The sequence below is a fragment of the Aphis gossypii genome, chromosome 1 (genome assembly GCF_020184175.1).
Source record: "Aphis gossypii isolate Hap1 chromosome 1, ASM2018417v2, whole genome shotgun sequence".
Lineage (NCBI taxonomy): Eukaryota > Metazoa > Arthropoda > Insecta > Hemiptera > Aphididae > Aphis > Aphis gossypii.
The window spans coordinates 57,586,518-57,601,832 of NC_065530.1; the positions used below are offsets into that span (position 1 = coordinate 57,586,518).

Consider the following 15,315-nt stretch of genomic DNA (forward strand, 5'->3'; position numbering starts at 1 on the left):
TTTATTTTCAAAAATATTAATGGATTTATAAATAATGAGTGTTGTTCGATAAAAGTATTATTCTTTTGGTATTGTATTTTTAAATGGTTAATCTCAAAATATTTATAGTATCTTGTACTTACCTAAAATAGTGAGATTATACCAACATAATGTTTTTGGGTAACAAACGCATTACTAATCCTTGATTGTATTTTGGATGCTGATCAATACTGTAAGGATGCATTATGATATTAATACTACACTCCATTGTAGTATTAATAACAAGGTTGAGATTCATATAATTTATGAAAAGTAATTTGATTTACTTAAATAGTATATTTTCATTTTACTATTTATTACTGTAGTTAATTATCCATATAATATGTTATTTTTATTTATTATATATAATTATATTATTAAAAATTAATAAATGATTAGTACGTCAACATAATAATCAATTACTTTATTTTTTCTTTTTATAATTTTTTTTTTTTTTTTGCTATAAATTATCAAATTCTTTTTAAATATTCATATATTTTTTATCTATAAGTCTAGACATTATATCTATCGTATTATGTGATTAAATTTTATCTACGAGGTAAATAATAATCAGTTCATATTTTATGATTTATAAAGCGCTTCTTTTACTCACAGCAAAAATATAAAATAAGTATAAATTATATTGATTATTCGTGAGCCAGGTGCAAATACTAGATAGGGGCTGTGGAAGCTGAAGCTAATATTTCAAAGATACTTTTATCGTTTGTATCAGTTAATTTATATATAAAAAAAAAGGTGTAATGTTTTAGTCTCTAACAGTTTGTACCAATAATATATTTTCATGTACGTTATTATGGTTCATCATTTTTTAAAACTGGTATATTTATTTTATATTTATATTATGTGTTCTATGGTACATATTTTTAAACTAAATCACTCCTAGATTTATTTCTGATACTGTCTCCGTTGTTATTAATTCTGTTCGTTCATTTTGTCATCTCATAAGTATAAAATATTCGAGTATTTGTGGAATAATATAATATTACACACACACACACACACACACACACACACACACACACACACACACACACATATATATAAATATATTGGTACTGAAATTCATGTACCTAGTTTAAATGTTAGTTTTACGGTTACTTATAAACATCTTATTGTTTGATGATTTATCTTAATATTATCCGTTGACGTTGACTTCATCGTGAAAAGGTCGGTTTTTAATCTCAAATGTGTAGTATGTTGTGGTCTATTATATCGTTTGTATAGCTTAAATATGTAATATACATACATTAGTGGATAAGTAATGTAGTAGTTATATATAGGTACTCGTATTGTAATTCTCGTCGACTTCATTAAGATTTTTGTTTCAGACTTTGAACTTTTGAAGTGGAATGTGTTTAAACGGAAATGAGGTTTTGTTGGCTAATATATGCGTGTGGGGATTTCGTCGTGGTTCTGCAGATTGACTGAATGCATTATCTAATATTATTTATGAGTTCTGTAACGTTTGCCGTGCTATCTGTAGATCATTAATTATAAATTATAATATAGACTATATAACTGTGTTTTTCATTTTAAAATTACACACGAAAACACAAAACCTTTGTAAGCCACCTTGTACACAACGCGCAAAGGAATCAATAGAGATACAATTAAGACATCAATGTGAGAAATAATAATTAGAATAGAAAAATGTCTTGAAAAATGATCTTCACATAGTCGTTTGGTTGTTTTTTAATTCTAAAAAAAAATAGACAATAATATACTTAACATAGTTTTGAATAAGTTTGTTCTATATACTATTTAGTTAATACAAATATACAAAAACAAAAGCATTTAGACGTGTCGTTTAATGTCAAATATATACAGAATAACATAACGTTATTCATTTGTTTATTTTTTTTAGTTGTGTTTGGTGTCTACAAGTCTACGGTGTCTCTTTAAGAAGATTTATCGCATAGTAGTAATAGCTTCCAATTATCTACCCTTTCTCTATGGTTCTTTGTCTTTGTAACTACTTAGTACCTTTAGTGGGTGGTTTAAATGAGTTTTCACGTATCCACTAATAGCTCAGATATACTTATATATAAACTATAAATTCATTATAATCCACTCGCTAAAACAGTTCTGGCTGTTGTTAAAATTTTGCAATGTGTTAGTATATATTAATAAATAATTATACTTTGTTAACTTTAAAAGGTTCTGAATCGGTTTTGATAATTCAACATTTTTATTAATTCATGTCATAAGCCACAATCAATTTACCAACAAGTACTTATTTAAAGGATAATATAATATTTGTTATTCATTTTTATTATATTGTTATAATTTATACCTACTTTGTCGATGGTTGTATGGCCCAATAGCATAACATTTTACTTAATATCAAAAATATCTCTGAAATCAACCATTTTATAGAAAACATGAGTGTGTCCTGATTCTCTGTGATTTGTGAACTTGGCGTAAATTGTAAATATTGAATGGAGTAATAAATAAATTCCTGTGATAAATTTAATAATACGGTTACTGTGGTACAAGTGTACAACTAGTGAAGGGTAACTTAATAGAAACATTTGGGCTATAACCCAACATGAAATAAAATACATTTAATATTTATATATTTAGTATAGGGTAGTTGCTTTAGAAATATACCATAGGTAAATAAAATTGTCTATCGACTAATTCAAGTTTATTATCTAGCTACGCAACTGTTTTACTTTATTAAGTCATTAAAAATGAAAAGATTTAAATTATTATTAATATCAGTTTATTATGTACATTTGTTTCAGGTAATAATATTTCTGTAATGGTAAATTTAGTTTACACCAAAATCAATAATATTAATTCAAACCAGTGCCTAATCTAGTAAGTTTTAAAATATTTTTAAAAACCTATTTTAATTAGAAAATTGTTTTATGAAATGTATATTACACATTTGAATATCAAATATGGCGCGTTGAAGAAAATATTATGTTCATTATAACATATTATTATTTTAATACAACATAACAACAGTTGTTAGTAGCTTATAATGTATAAATACTGTAAGATGTTTATCAACGTTTATAAATTGATGTCCCTATTATTGGTTTTAAAGAAAAAAATTAACAACGGTCAAAATATGGGTTTTACAAAGAAATTTACAATGTGTACCATTATTAATAAATTATTTAAATTACAATTATTATAGATTTATACGATTATTATATATTATTGTTTATTACTCAATATTTATGAACTAATTGTATTATAAACTAGACTTTTAAAATATTTAGAATCATTAATCAAAACGATCTTTAATCACCTATCAAAATAGTACAAGTTATTCGATAAAATTAAAAAATAAATTGTAATTTAAAAAAATTTGAAAAGGGTAAAATAACTGGGTGTTAGCAATTCATTGTTTCATTGGCCTGAGCACAATAAGCCAGTGTTGCATTATTAATCTATTTTTTTAAATTAATATTATATATTTAAAAAAAAAATAGATAATTGCGAAACGTTTTAAGCAATCAAAGAGTTATTTTAACTTAAAACGATAGTAATTATTTTTACTTCGGACTTTTTGTTCTTGGTATTTATGTGACTTTATTATTAAAAATTTTATTTTTACACTAGGTGTGTAGGTAAATATAAAAAGGTCGGAATGATTTAAAGTTAGATCAAAGTCAACTATTGTATTATAGGTAATTAATTTGTGTATATGAATTATGGAATTTATTAGAAGGTTCTACTTGATGAAAATGTTAACACATTTTTTGTTTTATTAAATTCCTAATTATTTGATTTTTTTATAGCATGGTTATTGGTTACGATAGAATTATGTTTTAAAATAATTGTATGGAAAAAGATACCAGATTACATAATATGATTGTATTTCACCAGGAATATCATAAAGAAATTTATAATTTTTTGACTAAAATAATATATAAAGCGTGGTTAGGTAGTATTAATATATTTTGAAATCGATAGCTGTGTTAAACACATCTGTTCAGTTGTATAGACTATTATAAAAATAATGTTGATAGTATAATTTAAAAGTTTTTTCAACAATTTATACCTTTAAGTTAAATGAATTTCCTAATATAAAATAAATAAATAATTTGAAAAAATACAGTTAATTAATTATTCATTATTTATATAATATACCTAGAAAGTAGTCGGTAATTACTTAAAGAAAATTAATTATAAGATTACATTGATTGAATATAATTTAAAAAAAATATATGCATACATTTATTTTATACATTTTATTTGTGTATATTATTATGAAGTATTTCATCAACATAATACCTTATAGTTTAAATAATAACATATTATGTCAAAGTCGTATTTTTTTCCAATTAGATCTATATACTTTGAAACTATCAAAAATCACTTTTATATGTATAGAATTTAAATAGTTTCTGTGATAAGTTTTGAAATGCGTATTGTGTATGATACATGTTCTCAACAAATTAATACAAATGGACATTTTGAATTAGTTCATCAATTATGTATTAATAAATAGTAGTATAACATGGCTTAATTTAATAAGGATTAATTACATACTGTCCTGTAATAAACACAATGTTGTGTTATTATATTAACCTAACTCCTAAGTCATTAGAAGGTACCTATATAACAGATTTATAGTAATTATTAGTTAATATGTTTCTCCATGTCATATAGACATGACCATGTGAACTTTTGATTAAATTAAAAGTATTTGGCTGAAGAGGTTTTTTTTTAATGATATATTTGTGTTTTTTTATACTTTAGTACAATAGTATAGATATAAATATGTTTAATTACTTGAAATGTTGTTGAAATAAAAAATAATTGTATTATCAAAAAACTGATGTTATTGAATAACGGAGAAGTTTAATAATTTATAAAGTGATGGAGTTCATGTTCGTTCAGTATACAGACAGCATGTTTTTTTTTTATCGCGAGTTTTGATATCAAATAATCGGAACACTAAACGTATAGTTAATTTTGACTATTATATAATACTATAGGCAGTATGCACACATACTAAATAAAAAAAAAATCCTGCTGTATGTCCTTTCCATTAAAATATGTTTTTAAAAAAGCTCTTATTAAAAAGTCTAGCTATCACTAAAACTCACTAAGTACTATGAATACAATCATTAAAAAAACATCAAATAAAATTAACCAAATGAAAACTCCGCCAACTTTAAAAACCAATCTATCAATATTATTATCTAAAACAACTCAACAAGCCGTTAAACTATAGAATATTACCTCTTCATGAAATAAACACAAATATTTTTATTAACAGATGTTAACAATAATTTTCTTCAACAATAGCAAACAGCCTCGTTCAAAAAAAAAAAAAAAACACAATCAATACTAATAATTGACATGATTTTTCCGCGCATAGATTTTTAAACCGATAAATTTAATTTTTACCTTCCATATATCTAATAAGTGACCATTTATAATAATTTATAATAAAACATTATTGGAAACCACCTAATATTATATTATATGATGAACAATTTAAATTCCCCAAACTGCGCAATTCAAATAAGAGAATAATAGTATCTAATTTCCACTTCAACATACCACATGTCACAATAGAAAATTAGTTTAATAAACGTAACATAATCTTATGCAGCAATATCGAAGTTTTAAGAGTTTTTATACAAGATGTTGAATTTTCTTACATTTTAAGTTCTTGTCATCAAACTTTTTTCATTAACCAAGAAGATCTAGACAAGCTTCCAAACTCATTTCTTATTAATTACGATGACACAAATTATAGAATATTTATATCTGAAAACACATTTATATGTTTTAAAATGTAAGACTTAAGACCACATTATATCTAAATGCTCTTGAAATTCTGATAAAAATATTATAATAAAAACACAGCTAGGAACAGAAGAAAATAAACTAAGTAATATGACAATACGTATAAAATTAAATCAAATATAACAAATTTAAATATTATCACTAATGGTAAAAACTAACAAAGTGATATGGAATTAGATCCGAAATCTTACACAAAAAGATGATTTTCAGAATCGTTCAACTTCCCTTCTTCCTCAATACCAAAATCTTCTACAGACATCAACAACCCATCACAATGTATAATGTTAGAAAACAAAAGGAAATCAAGACAAGATTCAAAAAAACCCAAAATTGAATTTAGTTGTTTAAACTCATTTTTAGAAAACATTGATATTTATTTAAATTGTGTGAACAATTTTTAACAACTATAAGAACTAAAAATTGACTATATTACTTTCAAACATATTTTCGAAAATAATCAAGGACAGCTTGGCCCATCAGACACTTATAAAGAATATAATATAACCAAAAAATAGTTTTTAGTTACATTGCTGAAAATAAAACCGAAAGTACAAAAAAAAAAATAAAAAATAAAAAATAGGATAAAATATAGATTAACTTGTTTTAAAAAAAGATTAAAGATTAAGAATATGAATTAATAGAATCCGAAGCATAAACAAGGAATGATAAAAATAATAAAACTACTAAAAATTGCAAACTACTTTGGCTTTTAATTTGTAAATCTTGTAGTGTAGAAAGCTTCCCTTATGCCAAGTGACGATAATAGCCAAATTAATAGTCTACTCATACTCCAAGAAATTAAAATAGCACTTGTTCTAAAAAAATGTAACACGTGTATAATAGATAATGAACTCATGATTTTTCTCCAAAATTTACCAAAAAATGAACTTTGCTTACTCAATATTCCATAACTAACCCATCAGCATCGCTAAAATCAATTGTTAAACTGTTTCATAAACCCTATAAATCAAAGAACTATGTCTTTTTATACCATCCAATATTTCTTTACTAGTCATAATAAAATTACTAGAAAAAATTATAAGCACAAGATTAATCTGGTAAATAGGAACTAATAATTTAATTTCAAATTTATAACATGGCTTCCGAAAAATTAATTCGATTTTGCACTATTTAGAAATTATTGAAAATAAAGTAAAAAAGAAACCTCTAATTAGGATCAATAATTAATATTAGTCAGCCAAGACTTACAAAAACCATTTTACACCATTTGTTATAATAGATTAATTAAATAAAGGAAAAAATTAAATTTCAATGTAAACATAATTAATTTTATCACAAAATACCTCATCAATAGAACAATACAAATATCAAATAAAGGTACATCATCTACATAGTTTAAAATAAAAAAAAATACTCCTCAAGATTCTTCACTGCTTAGTGGAGACAACTCTTTTCCTAATTGTAATTAATGATCTCTCAACTATCATAAAACTCCCAAACAAAGTTACAATATAAATGAGAACAATATATTGTCCAGAGGCAATGAGATACAAACCATAGTCAAACAACATGTTACTATGGAGTAAAACTTTTGGTTTTACTTTCACTCCAAAAAAATCATAGCTTATTATTTTCTCAAAAAAATATTCATATACATTTTTGAAATTTGAAAACAAATACATTCCTCGAGTAAACGATGTAAAGTTTACTCGGTTTAAAACTAACAGGGAGCACGCACATAACCAAATCAAAAAATAAAGCTGAAATTAAATTATTACAATATATTGTTTGAAATAAAAAGGATATTCAATTTGTTTGAGCGCCTGGACACAATAATATGAGTGGCCATAACCTAACCAAAGAACTTGCGTTTCTATGGAATATCATAACAGATTCATACTTGAAACACCTGATAAACCAAAATTTATATCAATTTATTTTGCTAGAGAGAATTTGATTCTAATTAATAACAACAAAGTTAAATGAATAAAATTAATCACTCTTGTTTTAGAATACGGTGGTTCGATGCCACGCAAACTTTTAACTTATATTAATAACTATAAACAGACTAAGATTTGAGTATATCAACCTAACATACAATCACTTGATGACTAAATAAGGTCAACCTCTCGATGATTCATGCGCTGAACAGATACAATCAACCATATTTTATATATTTATATATTTAACTGAATGTCCCAAATAGCAAGGTATCCGAGATGAGCTTACCTCGTGTTATCATTATTTTACTATACATGATACAAGTACCATTTATTTTATATAGCTATTAAACCTATATAAATCCATAAACTTAAATTGTTATACCTCAGATTTAGAAAATTCTATAATAACCTAGCTGTTGATGCGTACCTATTTAATAATAATAATACAAAATAAACAAAATATCTAATTGTATTCTATATAAATACCTAATCGAATATAACGGTTCCCTAGTGAAATATCTGTTAAACTCTATTTTTATTTATTTATTTATTTTTTTTTTTGATACCTAATTTCCTTTAAATTTAGTTTATTAATATTATAGCGGTTATATTTAAGCATTTGTTAATACGTATATGGTTTTTAAAATTTTAATCCAATTTATAAGAACTATCACATTGTTTTTAAAGTTGAGTCGAATGAATCGTTTAATACTTGAAGATAATTGGTATATAATAGTATTTAGAGATTCATTCGATTTACAATTTATTAAGGTGAACATTGGATCTCTCTAAGGTTACATAACTGTTTCTATTTAATAATAATTACTTATCTTTTATACTTTTCTTGACTGGTAAGTGCTTTGTTATATTTGGCTAATCTCACTGCAACTGAGGTATTTTTGAAAGGATTATCTTGCTATTTTTTAATAAATTTATTCAGTTTCACTATTGTACTGAATTAAGACTTAAGTGATACGTTAAAGATTTAAGTCAATATAGTTTTTATGTTATTGTCTAAAATCATGTTACACTTTTTTGTAAACACTCTAATGTTTGCTTTTTTTTCATCAATAAAGCATTTATTGATTTATTTAAAGAGCTTGAGATTACTTAAGGCATAAAAACGAATTTGTTAGTTTTAAATTTTAATCTTAAAAATGTATTTATATACCTATTATTATCATGCCTATGATGAGTGTTATCACATTATATTTAAATTAAACTGATAGGCATTTTTGAATTTTGTTCAATATGTGAATTATACTATTTACTTTAAAGATAATTTTATTTCAATCTATTTCAATAGTTTTTAACTGTATCAAATTTATTTTTCTCATTGTAAATGTGATTTGTATTCCAATAAAAATAAATTAGAATACCTAATGCAATTTATATTTATTTATTATTTGTTCAATAATAGATACAATGTTATCTACCTACTTAATTTATAAATAAGACAACACTTTTTGAATGATAAATAATAATTATTTAATTTTGTTGAAACATTTCAATAAAGTAGTAAGAATTTTTTTTGGCAAAGAAAGTAAGACATATTTTATATGATGGAACATAAATTTGGTCTTGTTCATCATTGAGGAATACCGCTCTTATTGATGATACAGGAGAAATTAATCAAAATTCATAGCAATAATTATAATTTTATCTTATACTAATAATAATATATATAAAATAAGCTAAAATAAAAAAAGAAAATCTGTAATTTTGTATATATTTGAGATCAATTCTTAATATTATATATTTTTAAATTTTAATTAATGATATAGCATTAGTCTATTTAGACAATAAAATATACTATTTTTGATAGAATGGATACTTAAAAATATTCATATGATATTTTAATAGTCATAAAATTTTTTTTTGATCATACTTTAAAAATGTAATTTATTACTTTTCTCAGTATTTTATAAATATCTAATTGAACTCTACTGACGGTCATTTTAGAATTTTAAAAAAGGAATGTTTGAATGTTTACGATCACTGTTAAAATCTATTAATTTTAAAAATTTTAATTTTTTTAATTTGATAAAATATAGACATTTTTTTGGATTTATCATAATATACGAGTTATCAATATTTTTAAAATTATATCATTTTATAAGTACAAAGAGAAATTATTAAATACAAATTATTTATTGAAAACTATAATTAAGAACGGCATTACATTGTTCAAGTATTTAACAGACTAAAAAGTTTTTCCATTAAACAAATTAAGATATTTAATTTTAAAATAGTTTGTAACTTAATTGTTTTTATACTGTATATTAAACAGTGTATAATTTATGCTAAACGAATATCAAAGTTAACATTTTTATAATATTATCTATTCGTAATTTATTTATGTTAAGTGTTCACGGGTTGATAATATAGACTATAGAGTTTTGAATATTACATCTTTTATAAAATTATATTATTCAGTCTTACCTCATGTATTATAATGAAAATCAAAAAGTAATATAATATTATGAATTGATAGATAAATTATATAACCTAACCTAACCTAACCTATGGTGGGGAGTGATTTATTTTTAATTATTGTATTATTATTATTATTTTTATTATTGTTCACTTAATTGTCGATCATATTATTTAAGTGTTTGAGTTTGCTGTTTTATTTATACGTAATATGATTACATATAGGAGTATAACATAATTATTAATATAATTTGTACTTTACAAAAAAATTATAAAAAATTAATGTTTCTATTTAAAAAAAATAGAATTTAGGACAGAATATCAGAAATTTTATTTTATTTATATTAGTTACTAAATTTGATATTTTATTTGGAAATATAAGGGAAAAAATATATTAATAGACTATTTAGGTAGGTATGTAAGTGTTTTTAGTAGCCGGGTGTTAAAATGTAACCAAAAAAAAAAAAAAAAATGAATTTCCTTTATTACCACAATAATTATCGGGGCACGCAAAACACTCGTTTTTTATTTTTCATACATTTATTTTTGCATTCATTCTGAGAAACATATTTTTACATCAGACAGGTTTAAATTAATGGCTGCTTTTAGTAGCACTGGTGCCTACGATCGTGTCATTTATATTGGTTGGGTTGGGTTCGAAGGGAAATTGAGCGACTTTTACCATTGACGTCATTAGTTTTAAACACCAAACTTCTTATGGTCTCATCAAACTTATAAACTTATGAAAGTCGAATCATTTTATACTTTTGTTGATTTTATAAATGTCAACGAAAACCCTAGGCTTTATGATGTTTTGCCTGTATAAAACTCACTATTGTTTTAATACAATTACGTTACATAATATATATATAGATATGTAAGTATTTACTTTTTTTTCTTTGATAAAACTGCATGGATGGAAAAACGACTTTTCAAGTTGTAATCCTAAACTTTAATGTCAGTGTTTCAATTTTTTGGGAATTTGAACCATTTATTATGCATATTATATTATACCATTTAGTTGTACGTTTTAGGGTTAAATACGTAGTATTTTATTAATTAGTTAAATATGTTATGTATAATTTAAGCAGTGTTGAATAATTAATATTATTTTTTTGTTGTTTAAACTTGTGTAGTGGTTACACATGTATTCATTATTCCATGTAATTATTTATTCTCGTATGATTTACTATTTAATTTTTTCATCGTCAAGGTTTCTAAATCTAATATTCTTATTAAAAAACAATGTACTGTAATATTTGAAACACTAAATTTTAAAAATAATCACATATGACACGCTATATAGAACTAAAAATGAACCAAGTATATAATATAATATATATATATATATAATATAGTAGGTTATAGTAATATACTTAATATACAATTCAAAGATAAATCAAACTTTTTTAACCACACATTTTTCCTAACTAACATTACAAAAACCTAAACATATTATTTTCATTGTTGCAATGCCATTTAATTTGTTGTGTGGGTGATTTCTTTTTTAACGAATAATATACTTATTATTGAATATTATTCCACATTCTACTTCAATCCATTACTCCCGTTTAATCAATAAATTTAATAATACATTTTAATTATTTTAATAAATATAATATATTGTATTGATCGTTGAGAATTACAAAAGTACAGTTATTATAATAGTATTTGCAAATATAGGTCTATTAGGTATATAGATACGTATAATATAATTACAGGAATTAATATTTTTGTGTTAGGTATATTTACTCCATATTAAATATTTATGTATTTTCTAAGTTAAATTATTGCAATTCGTTTATATATTTATTAATTTATACAACATTATAATGTCGAATACGATTATTGTAATATATAATAATTAATTTAACTTATTTAATTACACATTTTGTTATGTTATGTATATTTTTCTATATTGTACAATGTATATATATTTATATACTTATTAATCCATTTTAAAATGCTGAATATTGTCCACATTTTTTTTTTTAATAGTATAAAAAATGTACAATATACATTACAGTATTGTTTATGTCTGCTGACGATGTCCATTGAATTTCTGCTACAAGCGGTAACTAATGATTTTCTTTCCATCTAAAGGGAAAAATAATACGTTCAATTTAGCCAAAAAATATATGACTTATATATCAGGTCTTCTATTGTGTTCTTAAGAAAAACAAACAAAGAATAACTTAAACATTACTGATACAATTTCAAACATATTGTAAAACTCTGTTAAGTGATATCGTGGTGCATGCTATATAAACATTTATGTATTCGAGAAATGCAAACAATTCATAATTTTTTGGATATTTTTTCTGTAAACATTCATTAAGTTGGATATGATTATTTTTATTTTATTTATGTTTACAGTTTAGGTATATCCATAAGCATAACTTATTCTACAAAAATCCAACTTATATTTCATATTTCTTTTATATTTTGATTGAAAATAAATAATACCTACTTTCTTATATCTTTTACTAAAAATCGTATAATATTTATTCACGAGTTATTTATATAATTTACAATTTAAATTTTTAAGTACATTAGTTATTACTTATCTTAAATGTAAGCTAAAAACAAATTATAATTCTAAATAAGTTTTGTTTAAGATTATAGGTGTATTAATAATAGTGTAGAATTATGTATAAGTAACAACTAACAAGTTAATAATACATTAGTTTTGTATTTTAAATAGTTATTTATTATTGATTTGATTATTGGATTAATAAGTAAGTTTTAATTAGGTGTAACCAAACTATTTTATATAATATTAATATGATTATATTTGGTTCCTTTTCATAGAATACTAAACTACTTTTATATATTTGTAAATGAAAAAGCTCAAAATGTAATTTTATATGTACGTAGATAAACGCATAATATTATATACTTTTTTTTTTATCACACCGTCGAGAACCCGTGATTTATTACTATCAATCTTGGGTCCGTCCATAGAAGAATTTAACGAACCTTTTGAATTCTGAAAATATAAAGGTTAGACCAAAAGCCTTGAGGTTTGGTAAAAAAGGGAAAAAATACTTTTTAACCGGAAACCTAACTGATGTTTTTTTGTTCCATTTCCTTCTAACCCAAAATAAAGTCCTTGTAAGCTTTTTATATGTATTTTAACCCCCAGAATGATTACAGAGGCTCAGAAACAACAATGTTGTAAGGATAAACCAACATTTTTTTTAAACGAATAATTTTAAAACTGTATATTCTAAAAAATGTTGAGTTTATAGGAAAATGCACTTATTAAAAATATTATTGATTTTTTTGTTTGTGAATTATGAAGTGCACGTTTGTTTCTTAGCACGTGGAAATTGTTATGTTCTACGCATTATTATCTTTTAGTAATAATATTATAAATTGTCTTCTGTTTATATTATTAATAATGAACATATACGTATGTATATGACATACATAATGCACATGTATTTTGAGAATACTTTTCAAAAATATTAAGTTTCGCAAAGGAAACCGTAGTACCCGTGAATTATAACCATAGTTTTTTTATAATTTATACACTATAATCCCACGCAATTAAACATCAACTAATTATGTATACATATAATTGCTCACCCCGCAGGATATTGTAACCTAGGGAATGTTCTTTTTCGTTATAAAAAATTCATCATACTTTTGACCTAAAACCCCTCTCCATGGTCAAGTTAATTTCCTGAAGAGGATTAAGGGGGAAAACAACACAATGCTTTTCGCACGCAACAGGAAGTCGTCCCCGAATATTCTCGTTCCATAAACAAATAATAGGTTTGGACTTTTGATTAATACTTACGAGACGCAGCTGGTTTATATTGAACTCAATAAATAGTAAGTAACAAAATTAAAAATAAAAATAATTTGTACCATTATCGTTTAGTAAATTAAATTATTATTTTATTAGTTACAAATCTTTTTGAAAAATTTCATTGAAACATTTAAAACTAATGTATTAGAAAAACAACTAAATAAATACACATTCTAATAATATTAAAAGCTTACAATTTTCGGAGATTTAAGTAAAGTATATTTTTAAAATTTTTAAATTTAACCTGTGTAAGTAAATATTGACATAATTATAAAATATAGAATATTTTTTGTTAATTGTGTACCAGATTCGTTTAACCTATGATAAATATATTTATTTTTAATTTTAATATTTAAGTAAGTGATATATTGTCGCAATATTCAGATCATCAATGTTTTTAGATAACAAAATGAAGTGATTGCAATAATTATGCTTTAAATAAAAAGAGAAATAAAGATTGGAAAGCTATACAACATTTTATAATACGCTAAAACGATAACAGGAGTAAGAATATGACATAGCATTCTAGTATGGAATGCTACTTAAATATTTTACCGAGTTGATCGCACATAGTTGAAATGTTTAGAATAAAATAATATTTTACCAAACAATTTAAATTCTTTCCATTAAATAAGTACCTATCTATTCCTGAAGTTTAACTTAAGCTAGAAACTTATAAGAAGTGGGATGTTTCGGAGAAGGCGTTTTAAGTATGCCGTACACCCACACGCGTTTTTAAATAAAAAAATAACCATAAAATTAAGTAATATACTTATAAACATTGTTAGATAATTTGAAGTGTAAATAAAATTAAATACAGAAACATACAATTGCTTTATAAAATAATAAAAGACGATGTCAAGTTATTGCTTTTTTTCAATTTTAAGCAAATTGCGTTTATTATTACAACTCAATAATAATAAAGGTATGGACTTAAAATTATAATTAATATATTATAAACAAGGACACAGTTTAAAAAATAATCTGAAATGTACAATTTATTAGGTATGGTATGTGCAGACTTTGGTCATTGCAGAATATACATTATAAAATGCCCTTCCCCCCTCTAAAGAAAAAAATGTGCTCATATTATTGTCTAAATAATATTTATGATTAATAGTATTTTATAACCGCTTATTTAATTACTAGAACATAGGTATTTGGATTTATTATTATGTTGAAATAGATAAAATATGTTTTTTGAAAATATTAATATAATCTTATAATTTTTAACGCATACAATAAAGATATAAATATTTATCGCACTAAAATATTTATTATTTTTATAAAAAGTGTTAATTTGAGACTTATGGCAAAAAATTGTCTGTACTCAACTTACAGGAT

General features: G+C 23.4%; 1 protein-coding gene across 4 annotated transcripts in view; it reads left to right on the forward strand.

Annotated features, from left to right (window-relative positions):
* LOC114119591 (cationic amino acid transporter 3) overlaps positions 1 to 15,315 on the forward strand; it is a 137,354-nt gene that overhangs the window by 57,030 nt on the left and 65,009 nt on the right. Inside the window, exon 2 of one of the 4 annotated variants that reach the window (XM_050197943.1) lies at positions 2,787 to 2,862. The exons of the other annotated variants lie outside the window; for them this stretch is intronic. The gene's annotated coding sequence lies outside the window, so the exon portion shown is untranslated. The remainder of the gene's footprint in view (positions 1 to 2,786; positions 2,863 to 15,315) is intronic. 4 annotated transcript variants of the gene reach the window in all.